Source organism: Eschrichtius robustus, chromosome 9 (genome assembly GCF_028021215.1).
Source record: "Eschrichtius robustus isolate mEscRob2 chromosome 9, mEscRob2.pri, whole genome shotgun sequence".
Lineage (NCBI taxonomy): Eukaryota > Metazoa > Chordata > Mammalia > Artiodactyla > Eschrichtiidae > Eschrichtius > Eschrichtius robustus.
In genome coordinates, this window is record NC_090832.1 from 38,745,311 (window position 1) to 38,755,210 (window position 9,900).

Consider the following 9,900-nt stretch of genomic DNA (forward strand, 5'->3'; position numbering starts at 1 on the left):
TTGTTTGTTTTGATGTTTTAAAATTTGGACATCAGTTTCAGTTGCTCCTATTTTACACATGCAGAAACACACACATACAGAAACACACACACACATACAATGCCAGACTTTTGAACCACTTCATGGGTAAGGTTACTTCTGAGGTATTTATTAGAGACCAAATTAAGGTATTCTAATATTCTTCCTTCCTCCTTCTGCTAATCACATGAAAGAGTTAATTTCTCAGCCCTCTGAAGCTATGCAATGTTACACTTTCCTTTCATTTTTTCTTAATTTTAAAAGGACTATTGTAATCAGACAGAAAATTTCCTATAACATGTAAAGGCTGACTTCCATAGGTTTCTCAATAGTGAAAAGTCATTCCTTTTAGTTTCAAACAAAATTTAAAAAAAAGAAATGCTAAGTGTTGAACTAGTTGTTAATAATGGCAAGCTGCTCATTTGGGGTTTTAATCTTTATACGTCAGTGATACATAACTAATAGCGTATATAATCACTGATCTATATCAGTGATCTATAACAATATAGCAGGTAACAATGGCTCCCTTTAGTCTCCTGGCACATGAATAAAAATAATAAATGCTATATTTTGTGTATTATAATATATACTTGATATTTGGAAAGGACAAATATGATAAACGTATGACACAGGCGAGTCCAGTCTGAAGGCTATAACTGTAACAAGCAGTTAGAACTAGCCAGTTTTACTTCCCGACTAGCCAGGTAGAAGACACTAATTTTACATTCAAGTCGAAGAAGACCATGAGCTGTGATGGAGTGCTTCCTAGATTTAGAATCAGAAAACAAAGTCTTGCTCCATTTCTGCCATTTGATAACTATGTAACATTGGTGGTACTTGACTTCTTTGAGCCTTTAATTTTGGTTCCATAAATTGAGAATAAAAATACTTCAGATCAGCAGTATAGCATTATATAGTTAAGAGTGTGGATATTAGAGTCACCGCCTCTGAATGTGATTCCGCCCTAACTGTGTGACATCAGCTAAAATGCTTCATTTCTCTGTGCCTTGGTTTCATCATCCATAAAATGAAGATAAGAATAATAATCTACTTCTTAGTATTACTGTGAGGACTAAATGAGTTAGTGTATGTATAATTGTGTTTGTGACATAGTAAGTCCTCAATGAACGTTATTATTTTTTTAATATTATTTTTATTCAGAGGGTTTTTGTAAGAATTAAGAAAAAACAGATATTTTAAAATAAAAACATTTCACAGACTTGAAATGGTAGCATACAACAAAGTAAATTTGACATAGCTATTCTGCAACTATTATTAAGAATCTTTGACTGGGTTTATTTATATACTTACAATATCACATACAGATCCCTTAGCAATTTGTTACACTTTATATTTAATTTTCACTTGGCCCCAAAGAGTTAAAATAGCTTTCAAAGCAGCAACTTTCTGATTTTGGCAACATTTTTCAAAACTTATTATTAATTCACGAAAGTTGGCATTAGACCACGAACTTCTTCAGAAATAATTACAAAGCAGGAGCATTCAGCTGCCTCAAAAAATAAATTCAGCTTTCTTCCTAAAGGGGTGGATTTTAAAATAAAACGCTTTCCTTTTATCTTTAAATTGACTTGGGGACATTATAAATCCTGTTTTTTAAGAATCAATCAAACATAATCTCAATTAACTATACACAGAAATCCCAATAAATAGGGATAAGCTTTTCAAAATTACCATGTTGGTCACCACAGAAAAAGAATCTCCATAGAATTAGATATGTCCCTGCACAATATTACAGGTTTAAATATACAACTCAGATTCTAGAGCTATTATTACGGTCTCAAAGTCTGTGACTGAAACTGAAAGATGCACTTCAGCTGCAAATATGTAGCAATTATCATGAAATGAACTTCATTCCACATTTTTGCTAATCACCATGGTAACCTGCATTCAATGGATTCTTTCTGGGAAATATTCCAGACTCTGTCAGACCTTTTTAGTTTGGAAGGTTAGTATATTTTTACTTACTTGGTTGCTTACATTGTTTTTAGCAATATATAATGGCATTATAAAAACAATGCTCTAGAATATTGAAACTGTTTGAAATAATAATAAAATTCTTAGGTTATAAAGGCAGGAAGAATAATTGACTACTAATATTTACTAATAATACTTCCTAAATGTTAACGAAGCCATGAGCTTACAATTTTATAAATTTTAAGTGACCTAAATTCAACATATATTTTGACTACTGATAAAACATACAACTTCACTTACACACTGTATATTAAATATATAGGATATAACATTGAGTCCTATCAATAAAATATAAAGAATTTCCCATTCAGACACAGGAAAAATGTCCATTTTGGCAATTAAGTTGTTTGAGAAATGTATTATCCTAGGATACATATCAAAAGAATGATGAATATTGGCACTGGAACAGTATCACCATTCTCAGGCCTATGTATACGGCTTGGGAGGTAACCTATATGTCAGAATCAGAGAACAAAGATGTCAAGAGAGAAGTATAAACTGGGAATTCATGTTTCATATTTTCCATAATGCAGGTAGTAGCAGAAAATATATGCCTGTATATCAGACTGAGTAGTTCTACTTTAAGTGGCTAGTCAACAAACTGATTGTGACCAGTCCATGACAGGGCTTGTGCGAGAACTTGTGCGAGAATGTGCAACAACACTCTGCCTCTACGTCAAGGAAGTCTTGCTACTAAAAAAAAAAAAATGTCAGCTGAGCTAAACATGTGCTTACTGATGTAGTAGATTTACATTCTAGTACAAGCTTCTTATCCCAGACTGGGAATAGTTTATACACTGGCAATGGAAGAGGAAATGATCATCTAGGGAAAGCCCCAGAGATATTAAGGAAGATGAAGACTGATAAGTGACCTCTGAATTGTAAATAAAAAGTTAATGAGGGGATTTCGTTTCTGTTTTAACATGTAAGGTGTTCAGAAATCATCAGTTCTGTCTTTATAACAAGAAAAAGCCAGACACACTGAAATTGATTTTTCTTAAACCCATCAAAGGATTGAGGTTACAGGACACTAACCCAAAATCTGGAGAGAAGGGCAAATCCAGAGAATCACAGCTGGAATCTGCTTATCTGGACAGAAGTGGCTAGAGCTATAAACATGTAGAAACTCTGAAATGGTAATGCTGACAAATTGCTTGAAGCTGAGTATGGATTAGTGTGAGAGCAAGAAACTCCTGGAGCCCCAGTCTTGGTGGCGGGGGCGGGGCCTTCATATATTCATAGACTTTAACTCCAAAAAACCCCACCAGTTATTCACAGTGAAAGTCAGAGGAATATCCCCTCTTAGTTCCAGCAGAGGTAGAGGAAGAATAACCTTTGTGAAATAGACCCATGTTTTTTTCTGTAACAGAGTTCTGCTCTCTTGGGGGAAATGATTTTTTTGGAGCCTTCCTTTTAAGGAGCCATGGGAACGGGTATTCCTCTCATTTCAGCCCTCTCTAGCTTTCCCGTTTCATCGAAAGAGGAGGGAGCTACATAAGAAGAAATACTTGTGATGGTCACAGACCAGAGACAGAGACTCATTAAAAGACTGAGGCTTGATCAGAAGATTATAGAACACTATTCCTCTTCCACACCTTACCACACACCAATAGGGTCTAGTCTAGTAACAGTGGATTGCAGCTGAACAAGCTGCAAGGCACAAACTGTCTCTGGTGGTATGTAGGGAAAACCAAAGTCAAGAGGGAAGTTAAAGGCTGAATTGTGTCCTCAACCAAATGTATATGTTGGAGTCCTAACCCGAGTACCGCAGGATGTGACTGATTCAAAGATAATATAAGCCTATGCATATCATATGAAAACTTCAGAAAACCAAAGATAAAGGCAATTTTTGAAGAAAGCCAAAGGAAAACATCTTACCTATAGAGGAATAACAGTAGTAATTACAGCAGACTTTGTATCAGAAACTGTTTAAACAAGAATAAAGCACAGCGGAATATTTAAAGTGCTGAGAGAAAAAAATTCACCAACCTGGAATTTCATATCCAGTGAACTTATCCTTCAAAGTTGTGAAGAAACAGTCTTCTCACACAAACAAAAACTGAAGTAACTCATCACCAGCAGACCTGTCCTGTACAAAATGTTAAAGTTTTTCAAGCAGAAAGAAAATAATATAGGAGAAGAAATAAATCAAAAAAATATATTTATATTGCTTACTATTAATTGATCTAAAGATAACTGCTTAAATAGTAGTTGCTAAAAATAGTAGCAACTTACTTTGTGATAAAGACAGATTGATAAGTGAAATGAAAGAAAACAATATCATACAGGATGAGAGGGAGCCATTAAGTATACTCTGCAATTGAGAACCCTCTGGTATAGAGTTCTTCGAAGGTAGAATTAGATTAGTTAAACATGTATATTGTAAACTCTAGAACAACCACTATAAACTTTTTAAAAAAAAGTATAATTGATATGAAAAGAAATACAAACAGAGTTCAGAAATAGAACCATGCAGAGATAGCCAACGGATCTTTGACAAAGGAGCAAAGGTAATTCAATGGAGAAAGGACAGTCTTTCAACAAATGGTACTGGAATAACTAGACATCTACTGCAAAAAAGAGTATCTAATTGTGATATGAATGAAGCCACTCTAAAAAAGCTACATACTGTATAATCCCAATTATATGACATTCTGGAAAAGGTAAAAATACAGAGATCGTAAAGAGACAAGTGGATGTTAGAGGTTTGGCAGAGGATAGGATGACGTCAGCAGGTAATGCCCAGAGTATTTTTAGGTGCAAAATTATTCAGCATGACACTGTAATGGTGAATACAAGACATAAGACTGTAGTATTAAAATACATAGAACTTTACAACATAAAGAGCAAACCTTATGTATCAAATTTAAAAAATCATTTAGGAGGTTGGAAGATCTCAGGATGTAATGCAGAATGTGACAAAATTAATGTAACGGTATCACAAATGAATAAACCAATCTCACTGAAGAGGGTGGGAGAATAAGGGGTTGACTTAAGCAACTTTGGAAATAAGTGGAGACTTCATGGCTAAGGGCAAAATGAACTGTGATGCGACTGTACACTACCTGATAAATTTGTTTCCCGTGGGGGGTATGAGTTAACAATTCTGAAATAATTATTTGCATATGCTGGAATTGAACAATTAAGTAAATGGGTGGCAGATAGTGGAAGCCAAGTTTCTCACTATTGGGTTGGGAGGTTACAGATAAGCAAGTGAGGAGTCTAAAATTAGCCATTTGATAATGGATTTGGGTTAGAGATATCAGTATAAACTCATGCTTAGCTTAATACAGATAGAGATGGTTATCTATATAAATATATAGAGACATGTGTATATACACAGGTTAGTATACATACATATATTTCATCTGAAAGGGCCTAGAAGCAACAACACCCTAACGAGCAATAAGAAAACCCAGTGCCCAGATTTTGCTTTCTAATACCATGCTCCAGTTGAAGAAATTATGACTCCCTGGAGAGGTAACTGGTGCAGGAAACATAAAAAATGCACCTGGGGCATCTACTGGTGTCAGAAAGTAAGGAAGTACTTGGGGAAAAAAAGCTACATTAATGGGGATATGTCTAAAAGACACAGGAGCCAACTGAAGGAGCTCCCAATGGCCACAGCTGAAAAATTGTTAGCAACAAAATAAATAAAGTAGTATTGGATTATAACCCAAAGTATGAAATAAATATCCATAATGATATAAATAAATGAATTAATAAATGAATGGGGGAGAATAGACACATCTACCCCTACAGAAGAATTCCAATTAATTTGTGTAGACTTACTGTACTTAGCACAACTGTCCACTCCTTAAGATCTGGACTGTGCATACTGACTTACTTCTAAAGGGAGAAAGAAAAAGTAACTTAGCAGTGGAGAAACCTGACAAATATTATCAGCCACGTGATCTAGGTTAACATCAACAGTGAGAAGTCATGTTGATACTCTGTGATGATAATGGCACTTTACCTCTGTGATCTTCTTCCCCAAAACCCATAATCCCAGTCTAACCATGAGAAAAACATTATACAGACATCACGTGAAGGACATTATACAATATACCTGACCAGTAACCTTTAAAACTATCAAGTTCATTAAAATCAAAGTCCGATAAACTTTCACAACCAAGAAAAGCAAAAAGGGACATGATGACTAAATGCAATGTGGAATCCTGGATGGAAACCTAAAACAGAAAAAGGAAATTAGAGAAAAGCTGAAGAACTCTGAATAAAGGATGGGGTTTAGTTGATGGCAATGTATCAGCACTGTTTTACTATGATGAATGGACCATATTAATGTAAGATGTTTTTAATAGGCATTTGCTGATGCTAAAATATTTTAGTAGACAATTCAGCAACCAGACTGGAGAAAGTCCAGATTTTTTCAATGGGACTGAACACTGACATATCATAGGGCAGAATTTTGAATTATGAAACTGCTTGCATGAAGCTTGGTGTTTTTAGGATTGTTATACTCGTGCTACAGGAGATTGTATTTTATCTATTTATCTATCTACCTATTTAAAATTAGAGACTGAAATATACCTTAAGTAGACATTTTAATAAGTAAAGATCTTTACCCATGAAGAGGGAGAGGAAATTTTTTAAAAGTGTTTTTGTTTTGTTTTGTTTATAATTCTGTTATTATATATTTCAGTGAGTATTATTGGTACAACAGCTAAAGAAAACAATCAGGCAGGGTTTAATGTTGAACCACTCTAGATATTTAAACATGATGTATTATTATAAAATAAAGAGATTTAAGTGCTTGCAAAATTGTTGGATGGGGTAAACCAGCAGTTCCTAGGCTGGGGCTCTTGGAATGGCTCCAAGAACAATACAAAACTGACCCACTAGGGAGCTACCATGTTTGATGTCACCATCAGTTGTACCAGTCTAGGTCTGAAGTTGTGGTCACCCTCACAACAGTCTCTAGACACAAGGGAATTAGAGAATAGACAACACCTGAACCTGGAAACTACGGATCAGAGGGTTAGGTCAAGTCACTGCTACTGTTACTGTTTCTTGAAAAAGAACAATGGAACAAGGGAAAGCATGGCCTTCCTAACAGGTGATGAGAGCCAGAAATCACAGGATTACCTCCGCCTCATTTGCACTTTCCAGTTTTTGTGGAAGTGCATCTATTTAGTAGTAATTGAGTTACGTGAAAGTCTGGGAAATATAACTTTTAGCTTTCCAACCTCTTCAAATAGAAGATGGGTGAAATAAAGGCTGAGAAAGCCAATCTAAGTATCTGCCATTGCAGATTAAAGACATTAGAACAAATTACAAAGACTACCACAATAAATTCTCAAATATATTTTAAATCAAAGTCAACCAAAAATCTAGAGAATGTAGTTTTGATGTACAGCAACTGGAATATAGTAGGAGGTCAATACACATTTCAGGAATAATTTATTTTATAAGTTGTTAGAGAATAGAGGAGCAAGATGTCATAGATTAAAAATAGCTCATTTTTACATTCAATTTTACTTTTGATGATTTTAGAAAATTCTCATGCTTCTTGAAGCACAGAAGCAAGAGATATTTAAAAGTTTTAAGTGAATAAAGTGCTAAAGACATCATTTCAAATGAAAATAGATAAATTGATTGTCAAAATGGCATCATAAAAATAAAGCAGAAGTTTTGATTAACTTGTGCACATCACAAATTGATGAATTTTCCTCAAGATGTTAAGGAAATGAAGACTGAAAAATAAAATTGAGAAAAATCTAAATTGAATAAAAAAGAAAATAAAAACTTTTGATAATTTCACTGCCATTTTTGGTGTATTTCCTCACAGTCACTCTTCTATATCATAAATATTTTTTAAAATTATGGAATATCCTGTATTATAGTTTTGTATCCATACTTTTTACATAGTAACATATTTAAGCATTTTATAGAATTAAAATATAAAAAATAAGCAACTTAATAGCTGCACAGCAATTTTTATATGCACAAAACGTAATTCATTTTTACTCTTTTGTCACCTATTTGGGTTTATTGCAACTTTTCACTATTATAAAAAAAGTGCTCTCTTATGAACATTTATTTTATCCAAATCTTTTAGTGCAATTAGTATAACATTTCTCACAAATTGCTTCTCAAAGATTTCTTCCCTTCTTATACTTTTAAAGACCATGCTTTTTTCTAAACTTTAAAACTTTATGTACGTTAATCAAATTATCCCTCATCCCATATCACTAAAAATTATCCAATTAATTTTGAGAAAGAAAATGACAGACTTTATAGAGACATGCTGGCCCCAGGCCTGAAGTGAAAGAAGTCAAGGATTTTATATTTGGGAACCTGAATGTAAAAGGTATGGGTTTGAAGAACTGTTGAAGTTTTTCACAGAACTGAGGATACATTTTTCTGAGAGAAGTAAAATTTTTATGGGACTATTGGTAGATAGTTTAAAGCATTAGTCCTGTAGCCAACTGCTAAATTCTGTATTTGATTTTGACTTATGTCAGATAACAACTTTCTTATGTCAGATAATGACCTCAAACTTTCAAATGATGAATTTACTCTCATTTCCACCTTTGTGCTAGCATATGCAAATCATTGCCTTTCTATGTCTTTCAAATATATCTTGGAAATATGCAAATAAAAAGCTAGCCATTGCATGTGTGTATTATATCAGCAGTTCTATCTGCCCAGTTATTTCAAGATTAAATATGATTTTGTTGTTTACTTAAACAGTAACTACATAATCAGAACCCTTGCATAATAATTTATGATTGAGGATTTACAGCTTTACGACCATTAACTTATTAATCTTTACAACTTGCTCTGAAGGCTTAACTTGGTAATTCTAAGCATTTGTGATTTATAGATGGAGAAAATGAAATAGGCAGGTGAGATTATTTATTTGTAATAGATATTGACTGAGCTGGGAATGAAGCCAGGACTCTGGAGTGTTCATTCTCTAGTCCTGTATATTGGCTATAGAATCTAATGAATCATTATTTTAATTGGGTTACAATAACATTGCAAATTATCCAACACCTCACAGTCTATCAAATGGAGCACACACCTACAGTCCTAAAATCAATGGTGTTCACAGTGGTATCTCTAACATACTTTAAATTGAGGGCTTTCTGAAACTAAACTTAATCTATTAAATTAAAACACTAAATGGTAGTGTTACCATCATGTATATTTTACTTCATTATAATAATTGTAAAATTGATAAACTTAGAATACCTCCTTTAAAGACTCTCAAACAGGCCTTTTTATTTATACAATACCATGATACATAAACACCACAAATTCATGTTGAATAAGAGTTAGTTGACAGTACCAGCATTTTATTCAATATGTAACTAATTAATTGTGACATAGTGTAAGACCAAGGCATGGAAGGCTGTTAGACGGGGTCGATCAGAAAATGCCAGATCTAGTGGAGTTATCAGGCTGTGTCATGGGATAAATATTGGGCTGTGGCCAGTAGGTAAGTCTAGTGTCTGAAAGGTGGATATGTGACTTGCAGTATGGAGCTAAAACAACTGATTCAAAATATAGATTGTAATTATCAATAGCTTCCGGAGGAACAGACAAATCTAGAGATAAGTACTAAAAACAGGAGAACCAGAGACAATGTTCCAGATTTTATACAGTCAATGATATATCAGCAGGACAACATATTTGAACCACTTATCTAAAAACGAAGATTAGATTCTCTGCTGTCTTCTGGACTAATTGATGATTGGCAAACAAGCATTTGCAGAAGTGTTCTATAAATCAGTTCTCAAGGCACTGAACTAATGAGAGAGGCTATTACTATGTTAGTTGCTTCTAGACCAAATATTATTAGATAAAAAATTAACTTCTGTATCAGTCAGTTTGCTCCAAGAAATAGAACCAATAATACAA